The sequence below is a fragment of the Tachypleus tridentatus genome, chromosome 1, assembly GCF_004210375.1.
Source record: "Tachypleus tridentatus isolate NWPU-2018 chromosome 1, ASM421037v1, whole genome shotgun sequence".
In the NCBI taxonomy this organism is placed as follows: domain Eukaryota; kingdom Metazoa; phylum Arthropoda; class Merostomata; order Xiphosura; family Limulidae; genus Tachypleus; species Tachypleus tridentatus.
In genome coordinates, this window is record NC_134825.1 from 32,144,724 (window position 1) to 32,159,895 (window position 15,172).

Genomic DNA, 15,172 nt, shown 5'->3' on the forward strand with positions numbered 1-15,172 from the left:
CACGATTTGCAATTATCGTTTCATTATCGTTTATACATATAAGTTTATTGTTTTTATGTAATATATAAAGATATTTTCAGTGTTTTACGTTAATATAGACAACAGTCTTTAAAACATATTGTAAGTAAACTAATATATGTATAAGGTACACTACAAAATAGTTTAATAAATGAAATATTTTTTGTATTTAGAATGAAAATAGGGTTATTTATGTAATGATATATCTTACTTCATTTTTGCATTTGGATATTATATTACTTTTAGTTTATATTATGCAAGGAAACTATATAGATCTTAAACGTTTTATGTCTAAAGCAGCAAGACTCAGTCCCTTTCAGGGCTAAGTAAATTATATATTAAATTAATGTATACGTAGGAACACAGTTCACAGATAAATGTCTAGAATCTCAATGTTTTGTGTGAATACATAAAACAAGTCTATATACATTGTAAGTCAAAGTAGTATGTGATTATTCACGAAGTATGCTGTACAAATAATATTCATACTGTAAAATAAAAAAAATATATTAATTTTACTTATTCAAAAAAAATTACTTGTTAATGTCGTTAAAGTGAAACTGTACAGTTAGATCTAACGATAATGTCGAAACTGATATCGTGTTAAGAGCTAAAGTAATAATTTTGAATAACAGGACACAGTTGACATTTATGGAAAACAACACACTCTGGTGTTCAAAAGCGAACTTAGTAACAAAATGTATGCTGACACCACAAAGGTGATAAAAACAAAAATAAATACGAATAATTCTGTCACAAGGATTTAATGTTTAAACAAATCTTCCCAAACTGGTGCTTTCGTGGATATTGACGTTCCTTTCGCCTCATTCGAGAATAATTTTTTATAAAACCAGCGCTAAAATTATGCAAAAAAAACAACAACCCAACAGCAAGATAGATACATGTGTGCATATATCTGTACATTCGTGCACAATAACTTGTTTCTTGGTTTACAGTATTAAACATTCAAATAAACAGTAGAGAACCATTAATAAGACAGTAGAGAATATGACGTGGCTTCCTTTACAAATATCTGACCACCCCAGCAGCAGCAAACTTTGGGAGGTACTCTTTGATCTTCACTCTTCATCCTACACCACCTCATTTGGGCAACGATAAGGCCAATTAACTGTGTGATCCTACATACCCGTCTCTAAAATGATCTAAGTAAAAAGTAAACATTTGTGAGATAATTTTTAGAATTTCCAGTTAAAAAATAGTGCAACTCCAGAAATTATTATATTAGAACAGTCGGTTTATTTTTATTTTCGGCTTTTCATGATGTCAAAATAAGATGTGTTTAGACATTTTTAACGAAACACGAATTTAAAACACTTAATTTTTCAACGTTGATTTCGGGGTTTTCATTTATATAGTGGCGTTTTAAAAAATAAACGTTGAGTATGTATGTGTGTTTTTCTTTCAACGTTGTAAATCCATAGACTTACCACTGTACTGTCGGGCGAGGGGGGGGACAATAAACGTTGAAATTTGTACAAAGTCATAAGCATTTAGGCAAGACCAGTCTCTGGATATGTTAGCTACATATTTTAACTTTTTCTATCTTTGTGGAAAGTTTCTAACTTCAAAGGTTGCCAAACTTTAAACAGTTTCTCTTTTTGTACAATAACCAGTTTTATGTAATAATTTGGTTGATTCCTAATTGACATTATGCTTACAGTGTTAATTGTTTGACTATTTGCAATATATATATAAAAATAACTATATATGTATTTGTATGTATGCGATGTGTGTCCTTTCGTCAACAGGTCAACCAGTGAAATATCAGTGTCCATTCACTGGATTTTCGTAATATCTAGATCAGAAGTTCACTCGTTGTAGTTATTATGCTTGATGGTGCAAGGATAAGCTGATGAAATCTTGTAAGACTAAATATTTTATTCTGTATATCCGACAGATACAAAGTTTTGAGTTTTATATTAATTATTTAAAACACATTTCTCTTATGTAATTTTACACATTTAGCTATACTCTGATATAGAATATGGATATCAGAAAACAAGTAACGCTTCATGTCGAAGCAGTAACGGTTACAACTTTTTGTTTAGATTAATTTCATAATTTTAGTTGTAAGGTGTCAAGCAAATTAGTACAGGCAAATTAATTTTATATTACATTACTTCGAAGTAAACATAAAAATCATTCTCAAAATTAAAATTAATCATTACTAGAGGTTTTAGAAAAATAATAATACATAGTATTACTAGTACGGATAAACATGCGAACTTTAATAGACGCTCGCCTCTTGCTAAAACGTGTTTACGATGTGACTTGTTTATATTACACTTGGATTGCCAGGTTTAACTCAAGTTTTCCTCTAACGGCGTGACGTAACGACAGGCACAGTATTATGAGGGGAAAGTCCCATGGTTCATTTGGCAATGTACGTGTAAATAAAACGTCAGAGTTACATCCGATTACGTGTTTTGCTCAGTATACTTTTATTAGATAAAAAGACGCACAGAGAACGCAGTGTTTAACTGTTGTTAAGTGAAGAATCAAAATATCTGCCAGTTTAATAATTAAAGCATGGGACACAGACGTCTAAAGATTTTTGTAAGGATTTCATCAATGTAAAAAGTGAGTTATGGGGGTTTGTGTTATAATATTCAATAACTTTTACTTTATTGGTTACTGGTAATTTAACGTAAATTACAAGCTATACATGTATTAAAGCTACACAGTTTTCTAGTGCATGTAAAAGTATTTTATTTTAAATGTTTATGATATCCCGACTTTGTTATGTAATCGTAACAGAACATTACACAAATATTGAGGGTGTTGTATATTTCTTGATAAATAAATAGGTTCTCAATGTTCACGACTGTGATATATTTACATATTTATTCTCACCTTCAACAATGAGTTTAACTTATATTTTGAAAATATTGTTTAACTTGATATTTTATTTTGATTAATTTGTAAGACATACGTGAATTACGTTAAGCTAGAGCATTTTTTCGGTTGCTATGACACCATTTGGTCTAAAGCATTAAGTTGTTACGGATATATATATATATATATATATGTGTGTATAACAATTTTTGAAATTTGGAAACATTTCATCCACAGTATATTTCTTTATAGCTTGTATCATGATAATTATATAGTAATATGATATCGTATCGTAAGGAAAAATAAATCTCGTGTCGTAAGTAAGAGACCCATTTTTAGGAAAGTTGCATAATGTTATTAAAACTTGCTTCTAATGTTTTATATTTAATGTATCGTAATGATATATTATAGTTTTACTTGTTGTTTTTCAAAAATGAGAAACTAATAGTTTGTGTTAATTTTAAATAAAGACTATTCTAGTTGATTATTATATTGAACTCACTGTCAAACGATTATCGTGCTGAATTCAGATTTGAAATCCGTTTTTACTCATCACCTCTAGTTTTTTAGATATGCATACTGTACATTTTGTACATATACTGTACATAAAGGCGTATATGCATTCAGGGTTAATTTCTAATATTGTGTGACTTATGTCTTCTTTTTTAGTTATTATGCAATAAATGTAAGTGATAGCATTACATTATATATATATATATATATAGCTATATATCAAGACGGATTTTGGCAGTTAAGCGTAGCCAACACGTCTCAATCAACAGCCAGTAGTGCACTGGCAGTCAGCGCAGGAGGTTGGTGTCCCTCGACAATTGTGTTACACAATCTTTTGGGTATATATTTGTATTACAATTTCCAACGACGCACATAATTATTATTGCCTTACATATGATTTAATTTTACAAGTACTGTTGCTTTCTCTGTCTCTGGGATAGTCGAGCTGTATCCCAGCATTACAAGTAGAAAGACTGGGGTCTAGAAGCACTTTCGTTCCTGGCGAACACAGCGTCAAAGAGAATCCTCTGGTTGACATGAAGAAGGTGCTTCTTCCTCCTCTTCACATCAAGCTTGGTTTGATGAAGAATTTCGTGAAGGCCATGGACAAAAATGGTGCTGCCTTCCAACACTTGTCTACTGTGTTCCCAGGTCTCAGTGCTGCTAAGCTCAAAGAGGGCATCTTTGTCGGACCTCAAACCGAGAAGTGCTGAAGGATACTGATTTTGAGGAGCTTCTTACCTTAAAGGAACTGAGAGCATGGGAAGCATTTAAGTCAGTCTGTAGTGGCTTCCTTGGTAACACACGCGTACCAAATTACCAAGCCTGTATTGATAAGTTGCTAAAGACTTATGAGGATATGGGATGCCGAATGTCACTCAAAATTCATTTTCTCCATTCCCACCTCAATTCTTCCTCCAAACCTTGGAGCAGTGAGTGATGAGCACGGAGAAAGATTCCACCAAGACATTACGAAGATGGAGAGCAACTACCAAGGCAAGTGGAACCCCGGCATGATGGGAGACTTCTGCTGGATGCTCTTGCGTGACATCCCGGAGGCAAAATACACCAGATCATCTAAGAAAACACACTTCTAACTGTCTGCGGTACTATGAATTGTGTACATTGTGTCATCCAAGTATATTTATTCCGTCAATGTTCTTTATCTATCCTGTTTTATCTGTAATAAGCTGCTGCAACTGTTGAAATAAGCACGTATATACTCTGTATATACTAAAATGAGACTATTTAAAAGCCAGAAAACTAGAGGTGATAGAGAAAAACTGTTTATAAATTTGAATTCAGCACACCCAAATTAGTAAAAAACACCTATTCACATTCTTGCCTCAGACAAAAAATATTTTTTTTGTAAACCAGTGTTGTCGTAAGTAAAGTCATGGTGAACAATGGTAGAAAACCCATGATCGTTACAGTAATATATTAATCGTATTTCTTATAGATCTCCACCTTTACATAATACACTAATATTGTTATGTTCTTATTGTATAAATTTGTTGTGTTTAAAAGGTTCTATACTCGTGTTAATAGTAAAGATATAGAAATGTAAAGTACTCTTAATATCCAGAGGAAAGTAGATTTATTGTGATGTACTCGTATTTATTCATCTACTTTACAAGAACTGGATTTCAGTTGAACATTTTGTTTATTCTGAAGAGATGGTGATTATAACTGACATAATCTTTCTTAGTAAATATAATGCTGTATATCCATGTAACCAACTTTTGTTATACCAGCTTTTCTAACTGTATTGCTACATCATATTAAGATAATGATATTATTTTTTCTTAATGTACATTTAAAATTATTGTCTTAAACATTCCTATTTTTAAGTTAAAGTATTTGTGCAAATGTTTATTTTTAAAGTGTATAAATATTTTCTGTATCAAATGAGTTAATACTTTTATAAACGTTTATTTTTCACTTCCCAAGAGTTATACAACGATATATTGTATTGTGACATAATTTTTATATATTTTTCAGGTATTTTTTCTCATTTATTCAACAGTTTCAGAGTTTGATAATATATTCAACACTAAAGTTACTCAAGCCTACATCAGTTGAAATAACGAACAAAAAAGCAGACAGAAACACTATCATTTATATTGTATATGCATATATACTTCATTTCGCATAGTTTGTGGAATTTTTCAAAACTTCGAACATCATGGATAGCTCTATTATTGCTGTCGTTATAAGTGTGTTTGTGACTGTTATTGTAGTCATTATTTGCTGCCGTTTATGTTGCAATTCGTCATCCAAAGGCAAAAAGACAAAACACACGTCTCACAATATTCCACATTTTTCAAACTTGTCCAGTGTTTCTATTCATAACAGTGTTGATAGTGGTTGTGCTGAAGTAGGCTGTGATAATAGTGGAGGAGGGTGTGACAGTGGAGGAGGAGGACAGTGGAGGAGGAGGGTGTGACAGTGGAGGAGGAGGGTGTGGCAGTGGAGGAGGAGATTAAAAATCATTTGAGAGAAGAAGAAACGTTATCCACTGAGATGAATAAAGGCCAAACAGAGAATCGTTTATAATTAGAATAATTTATAAGTTTCGACTCTGGATAAAATACTGTCTTTATTTGATCCTTTATAATTTATATCAGAAGAAATGCATTATTTTTATGCATTTTGTTCTAGTTCTTTTGTAAATACATAATTTATTTGATTCTTTATATATATTTTTCTATTCAGTATTATTTTTTTGTTGTTTTTTATAAAAGGAGAGAATAAACAATGAACAAAATCAGTGCATCTTTTATAGAAATGGGAATGTCAATAATAGGAGCCGAAACATTTTGCTTTAGGAAGGGCGCTTTTAGAAATTCCTGTATGTTGTGTGAAAACATAATTGATCTTTCTAAAATAATCAAAATAGATTTGGTTTAAGTGACAATATATTTCGTTCATAGTTGGAAGAAGACGTTAGTTTTCATATACACGCAGGTGATGGAGATTCACGAAAGTGCGTTAAAACATGAATTATTACAGTTATACAAACATATCAATCACTGGAACAATTTTGTTTTAGCAGATAAACTGTTTATTCATATTTTTATATCTGTGTAAAATGTATTGATGAAAAAGGTTATTATTTTCTATCTAAATGTTGTATTTGTGCAGTACCTTACATTTACTTTGTATAGAACTACTCATATAAAAGCATGTTGCAAGAGTAAGAAAATAAATTTATGTTTTGTATATCAAGTTTGCAAAGTTAAATAATTTGCAGAAACACAAGAGAATATACAGTAATTATTTTGAAACCCCATAGTCGTGAAGAGTTGCAATACATTGTGGTGGTGGTAGGGACATCACACATGGTAAACACGATACCTTTGTCTATTCCCGTATACCAAGGTGTTTCACTTGTTGGTAGACCAATGTTACCACCGAACGTTGTTTCTATAGGCGGAGTTCATGTAACTTGTAAGCAAGTCTGTTTGTTTGTTTGTTTTTGAATTTCGGGCAAAGCCACTTATTGTTTAATAGTACCAATATTTAAAAGTAATGATCTAATGGGACAATTATAATTATAAACTTTTGGTAAAGTATAAATATCATCACAGTGGTAATTTCCTTTGTGTATATAGCACTAACAATAAATCTGTAGAAGAAAAACTAGTATAAAAAGGAAAAATCAAATCAAATCAGTTAATTGTATTAATTTCTGTAGAGATTAAGATAATAGGTTTTATATTCTTGCTAAAACTCATAGTTCTTTCTATAATAATATACATAAATTAAACACTTCAAAAAGTAAAAAGTGTTATCAAAACTGCAGTGAAATTTAATTAATGAAATAACTATACTGAGAACGTAATTTCAAAATCATAAAATTTAGGCTTAAAGCAAACTATTTAAATAAGATATATTAATAAGAAAATCATTACATATAATAATTAATATAAACATAAAATTTATAATTACTTACAAATTTGTAACATTTTATATGATTTTGTAACACAAAATATTTTTCTTTTTATAATATCTAACAGCTATTATCAGTCTTAAATATAAATTTCTAATAGGACCTCTCACATGTAATTAAAGATAATTATTTTAAGAAAACCGCTGATAATGGTGATAAATACAGAATAGCGACAAAATGTAAAAAGTAGACTTTCTAAATTATATAAAAAACGGAGATGATTATATTTTGAAACGTAACTATTCTACACATTTGTTCCCCGCTAGTACAACGGTAAGTCTCCGGATTTACAACGCTAAAATCAGGGACTGAGCAGATAGCCCGATGTGGCTTTGCTATAAGAAAAGCACACATTCTACACATTCAGACTGGTTTCTAGAATGGAGATATTATGCTATTAATATAATTTAAAAAGCTTTGATCAATTTAACTAAACACCCTATTGATTTCATATTTCGTAAGATTAAAGCTAAAATACGTAAAATACAAGTGAATTATATTATTGAACGTCTTGTTGAAGTCAGCTATAATTTTGACTTTGTCTGTAAGCATTTTTATGTCGAAATTATAACTATTGAAATAAATCTAACACAAACTTTTTAATCGCACAAATAAGTCTAAAGAAGATATTATTGACAACTTGTTGAAAGTTATGAAAATTACGTGATAAAACAAATTCACATTCAGAAAGACCATATGTATATGCGATACTTGAATTTGATAAATCTCCTATTGAATTTCATTTCATTTCTAGTTCACCAAATAGTATACGAAAAACCTACAGTTCTATTAAGTGAATTAAAGTAAGTAAATCAACTGAATCAATTATTTGGTAAATTAAAGCATAATGCAAGTAATAAACGTGATTTCTGAATAATTAAAATCAAAGAAACCGTCTTGAAAAACTCTAGAAAATTTAAATAAAACACAATTAGCAGTTACAGTTCCTCTTCAGTATCAAATACTGGAGTACATTGTTTGGATTTATACAATAAAATAATTAATAATTATTCTGATATTAATATTCATGATAAAAGAAATGATTCTACATTTTTGGACTTCCCCAAAAGTCTCATCGATCGTTCTAGAACCGACACAAAACACACATAATAATAAAATACGTTCGTTGTAGTAAACAGAATAATAATTTAATCTCACTAAGTGTCTTTCCGGTTTGTAAAAAAATTCTTATGTCATTGAAAAAAAGAATATTATTTTCGAAATTTTCGTATCTGATTTATGAAAAATCTGATGTTAAAACTAAAACAATTTTTATGAAATTTAAATTCGCAGATTTGTGTTATTTTTTCTGTTCATTGTTTCACTTTATTATATGTTTGTACTTAATACTTTTTTAATTTGGTAAAATGAGTTATGGTCTTTTCTAAAACTTCGATTAGTATGTTTCCAAAAATTCTTCCATTTTATTTCCGTAAATACAGTTAAATTTTAGTTTTCTTCAGGTCTGGCACCAACTTTATTTTTCAGGTTTGTGTGTGTGTGTAGATCACATATTGGACTCGCTGGTTGGTGTAGATAAGGCAAATTTCAAGGTGGCTGTTGTTCCCCACTGTCAGATCTAAAATAGTGCCGTCTCTGACTTTCCTACCAGTTTTCAAACCAACAAATAGAATAATAATCAAACTTTACTGGTGATATTGAAAACTTTCACTCTCTTCTTATTTAATATCCTTGATGTTACCTGGAATAGTGGAGCTCCAGACTGTTTTAAATATTTTAAGGAGATCAAGAGAGAGAGGTTACGAGTATGCATGAGAAAAAAGTCCAGATTTTGTAACTTTGTTTTGAATTTCTGCGCAGACATACATGAGGGTTATCTTCGCTAGCCATCCAAAATTTAGCAGTGTAAGACTACAAGGAAAGCAGCTTGTCACCATCACTCACCGCCAACTCTTTTATCAACGAATAATGGGATTCACCATAACATTATAATGCCCCCACAGCTGAAAAGGCAAGCATGTTTGGTGTGACGGGGATTCGAACCCGCGACCCTCACATTACGAGTCAAGCGCTCTAACCATCTGGCCAAAGCACATTAATTTTGACTTTAGAAGTGAATATAGACTTTCAAATAATGCTGCTTACAAACTACTTACTAACGTGGCATGTACTACATTTCCCTTTCTGAATTATTAAATTCGAATTCACATATGTAGCAAAATACTTTTTTTTGAGAAGATAGATAATACCACAAATCAGATCGTCCTTTTATGAGCTTCGTTATGATAAAGGTCATCTATAACGTCATTAAAATACAACGTTCGAGAAATGGGATATTAAATAATCAATGGAAAAAGCAGTCACCTACCCACAACTTCTGCAAGCAATAAAAGGTGATACAGATGTAGGATAATTTGGACGTAAGCACACACATCTCATTTTTATAACTTGTGTTTATTTCATTACATTTTTTGAGTGAAATTGGCGAATGGAGATTAAGAATGATAAACGGTGTATCCCCACTGCAACGTGGGTCCTACTTTCACAACCATCTACAAAACTATGGAAACATTTTATATTCTGTTTTATAGCCTATAGTTTAGGGATCCTTTCAACTTATGCAGCATCTTTAATTTAATTATTTTGTTTGTGATTGATTTTATACGTTTATATATACAGTCATGTGAAAAAGTCAGGACACCCTATGAAAGCCTGTGTATTTTTGTAACATTTTTGGATATATAGATATTTAATCTCAATTTTAACAATACTGAGAGATTATAGGAATATAACTAAACAATTAAAACTGAAGAAAAGAATTTTCAGGATCTTCTGTAAATGTAATTCTACAAAAATGCATATTCTAACTGAGGAAAAAGTTAGGACGCCTTACCCCTTATAGCTAGTGTTACCCTCTTTGGCTGAAATAACTGCAGTGAGACGCTTCTTGTAGCCATCTACCAGTCTCTGACATCGGTTTGAAGAAAGTTTGCCCCTTCCCCAATGCAGAATTATTTCAGCTGTGAGATGTTTGAGGGGTTTATTGCATGTTCAGCCCGTCTCAAGTCACACCACAGCATCTCAATGGGATTAAGATCTGGGCTTTGACTCGGCCATTCCAGGACTTTCCATTTTTTAGTTTTCAACCAGTCCTTGGTGGATTTACTGATATGTTTAGGGTCATTGTCGTGTTGGAGTGTCCAATTCCGCTTCAGCCTTACGTTTCTTACAGATGACCTCACATGAACCTCTAGCACCCTCTGATACACAGCATAATTCGTGGTGGATTCTATGATTGTGAGCTGTCCAGGTTCTGCTGCAGCAAAGCAGCCCCAAACCATGACACTTCCACCTCCATGCTTCACAGTTGGTATGAGGTTCTTTTCCTGGAATGCTGTATTTGGTTTACGCCAAACATATTCTCTGTTCTGCTGTCCAAATAATTCAATTTTTAACTCATCTGTCCAAAGAACATTATTCCAGAAGTCCTGGTCTTTGTGTACATTCTCTCTGGCAAACTTCAGTCTGACCTTGATGTTTCTCTAAGAGAGCAAAGGTTTCCTCCTTGCACACCTCCCATACAAGTTAAACTTGTGCAGTCTCTTTCTGATTGTAGAGGCACGCACTTTCACATCAACAGCAGCCAATGCTTGCTGTAGGTCCTGTGATAACATGTTAGGGTGTTTGGAGACCTCTTTTAGTGTCTTGCGGTCTGCTCTCGGGGTGAACTTGTTTGGACGACCAGACCTGGGCATGTTGGCAGTTGTTTTGATAGCCCTACACTTGTTGACTATTTTCCGGACAGCGGAATGGCTGATTTTAAAATCTTTCGGGATTTTTTCAATCTCTTACCAGACTCATAAGTTGCTACAATTTTCTTTCTGAAGGCTTCAGACAGCTCCTTTGCTCTCACCATGGTGCTCACTCTCACTTCAACAGTCAAGAGTACACCAAACTAAATGTCTGAGGTTTAAATAGGGCAAGCCTCATTCACAATGCTGAGTAACGATCTTCTAATCACGTGCACCTGGTGTGATACACCTGTGTGTGTGCTGAGCCATTTTAAGTGGGAATAAATGTGGTAGTATCCTAACTATTTCCTCAGTTAGAATATGCATTTTTGTAGAATTACATTTTCAGAAGATCTTGAAAAGTCTTTTCTTTAGTTTTAATTGTTTAGTTATATTCCTATAATCTCTCAGTATTGTTAAATTTGAGATTAAATATCTATGTATCCAAAAATGTTACAAAAATACACAGGCTTTCATAAGGTTTCCTAAGATTTTCACATGACTGTATATACAAAGTACCCAGGGCACAGGCCGTAATGACTCATAAATGTAAAAAATTACTTTTCCTTTATTTTGGTTTGAATTTCGCGCAAAGCTACATGAGGGCTATCTGAGCTAGCTGTCTCTAATCTAGCACTGTAATATTAGAGGGAAAGCAGCTAGTCACCACCACCCACCGCCAACTCTTAGGCTACTATTTTATCAATGAATAGTAGGATTGATCGTCACTTTATAACTCTTGGGCTACTCTTTTATCAATGAATAGTGGGACTAATCGTCACTTTATAACTCTTGGGCTACTCCTTTATCAATGAATAGTGGGACTAATCGTCACTTTATAACTCTTGGGCTACTCTTTTATCAATGAATAGTGGGACTAATCGTCACTTTATAACTCTTGGGCTACTCTTTTATCAATGAATAGTAGGACTAATCGTCACTTTATAACTCTTGATTTTATCAATGAATAGTAAGATTGATCGTCACTTTATAACTCTTGGGCTACTCTTTTATCAATGAATAGTAGGACTGATCGTCACTTTATAACTCTTGGGCTACTCTTTTATCAATGAATAGTAGGATTAATTGTCACTTTATAACTCTTGGGCTACTCTTTTATCAATGAATAGTAGGACTGATCGTCACTTTATAACTCTTGGGCTACTCTTTTATCATTGAATAGTAGGACTGATCGTCACTTTATAACACTTGGGATACTCTTTTATCAATGAATAGTAGGACTGATCGTCACTTTATAATTCTTGGCCTACTCTTTTATCAATGAATAGTAGGATTGACCGTCACTTTATAATGCCCCCAAGACGGAAAGAACAAGCATGTTTGGTGTTAAGAGGATTCGAACCCGCGACCCTCAGACTGGGAGTCGATGCCTTAACCACCTGATCATGCTGTATCCTTTGTTTTGTATTGGTAAAGTAACTACTTAAAGATCAGCCAAGATTGATTTTCTTCATGAGCCACACGACAACAGAAGTTTCGAACTTAAATGCTGTTTCTCATACACTGAAAATAAACTGTGTAACATTTAAATACGAGTATGCAGCATTAGTTGAGGTGAATATTTTACTTTCAGTAGGTTCTCGAAATATCTTGAAATGATTAAACGGTGCTAAGTGATTACTGAGTCAATTTAGTCTATTACTCCATCCGTTTAATTATTTAAAAAACTCTTAGGCAACAAAATCGAAACAGAAATATTTTCCTCATTCGTTCGATTGTTTTCAGTTTGACAGAAGTAGCACATGACGATGAACAAAGAAGCAGTGAGAAAATTTTTAAATCCTAAAAACAAGACATTTGTATGATTAATATTAATGTTATTAGGAAAACACAGAAGTAAAGAAATTAATTTTATACAAATATGCGATACCTTATAAACCGAGCGCTTCGAAATGTTCATCGTTTGTGTTTTTATGATTAACATTATAGAGGTTATTTTACAAACGATTGACTTCTATTTGCCAACCTTTCTAATGTCATAGTCTCGTGGATACCCCAGTGGCTCAGCGGTACGTCTGATGGTTTATAACGTTAAAAACTGGGTTTCGATATTCGTTGTAGATATTGCGCAGATAGTCCATTGTGTACCATTGTGCACAAGAGTTAACAAACAGACCCACTCTACATAAAACACACTGCCACTCGTTACTCGAACATTTAAAAAAATGAAACTTGCACAGCCTGTAGGTGATAAGAGTTTGTTGCGGAATGTTGCACAATAGACTGCCTGGGATTATGTCAAGAATGTGGATCGAGTCTCGAATCTTAGGTCACCCGGTGGGACAGCAATAAGTCTTTGGATTTGCAACTCTATTTTAAACGAATATTGGGACTGACCTTTACATTGCAACGTCTTCAACATTGAAAGAGCGAGCATGTTTGATGATGTAATTCAAACTGTGACTCTTAGATTGCATTTTAAACCCTTAAAAATAATATATAACATCGTTTAGTTCAAGTCAAGCAATCACCTACTTGGCTAGGCAACTTCTTTACTAATAACTATAAAAATTACATATAAAACTTGCAATGCATTTTTATAATAGAAATATTTATTTCGATATCGTGACATGTAAAGGAAACATATTACTGAAGAAACCTACAAATAAATTATATTATCAAGATTAATGCTGAGTAATTTATTATTATGTCTGTCTTATATTACGTGAAGAAACTGATGAGTTTCTTTACTATCTGTCACATAATAGAATATTTTAACATCAGTTATATTTTATTTTTCCCCTTAATGATGAGTACAGGAAGTCGTTTTTATATCCAAGACATTTTATCTGTAATAATAATTACTCGTTTTGTATATTGTATAGATTATACTATTAAAATTTATAGAGTAATTTATTACACAATAAATTATGTTAATTTTGTAATATCGAAATACGTATGTATAAAACATTTTGTTACTCTGAGTACATAATTCATTACGTTATGGATTATTTTCAGTGAATTTTGTCACAGAAACATCAGTAGTTCTATACTTGAATAAAGGCCATTTCAATTTTTAAAAATATAATATAAACATATTTCCTCATGTTTGAGTATTGTATCGTATGAACAACTGAAGTTTGATGTTTAGAATAAAATCATGTTTAATAAACAATCTGTACACTTGTGATTTCTGCGAACATATGATTTTGTGTAAAAGCCTTACTACGTTCTCTAGTATGTTGACCTGGTTGTTTAAACACTGGTTTTATAAAGCAGTTTTAGAAATACTTCTGCCTGTATGATTGGTATAAACGAATTACATGATCAACCAATGAAAGAAGAAACGTATTTAACCAATCCGGAAACTCACAGTGAAATGTTACAAGCCCAACGTTACAGACTAGTAACGAACTGTGTTGTGAGAAATGTTTTCCCTCGACTCTGCCTCTCATATAGTTTAGTACTGTGTGAGAAACGACGGTATACATGTGGTTTTACACTGATTAGTCAGCTTTATTAAATACTGTGACTTTATCTCTATTTTGGCCTAATTTAATAATTATCTTTTACATGAACTTCTTACGATCGTGTTGAAGCTCTCTTATGTGATACTGGAGAAATGAAACTATAGAACTACATGAAACTGTAGAACGATATGAAACTATCATTGTAGATTGGTAATTTATTTCAAAATTTAAATTTATTCCCAACTCGAATTGTACTTGAAAAAGCAAACTGTCTGCTGTGTTTGTTGGCGGTGTAAATATTATATATATTTATAAATGTAATTTTTATTTATGTGGAAAAAAGCTGATGTCAGCACATTACGCCATGTATATATATTTGAAGTACCGTCTTCAAGGAGATGGTTCAAACTTAACACATGTTTCTTGTTTTTCGCTCTCTACTAAATTTATCGCCATTACTAGCGTTAACTGAAGTCGGAGCAGTAGGAAAATATGTCCTGCCATCGAAAATGTGTTGCAATATCTTGTTTTTGCCTCGCCTTTTCTGTTCTGTTGATTGGAATTTTTTGTCTGGGGCTACGCGCGTGTCCTGCTCACGTGAAAATAGCTTCACTGGCTTCTGGAAGTGCATCCTTAATAATTGGAGTTTT

General features: G+C 32.3%; 1 long non-coding RNA gene across 1 annotated transcript; it reads left to right on the plus strand.

Annotated features, from left to right (window-relative positions):
• The first annotated feature begins 2,302 nt into the window (after positions 1–2,302).
• Positions 2,303–6,609, plus strand: LOC143245297 (uncharacterized). Its single transcript, XR_013025560.1, has 2 exons — positions 2,303–2,619; positions 5,389–6,609. It is a non-coding gene; the product is annotated as an uncharacterized LOC143245297 (long non-coding RNA).
• Positions 6,610–15,172: the final 8,563 nt, after the last annotated feature.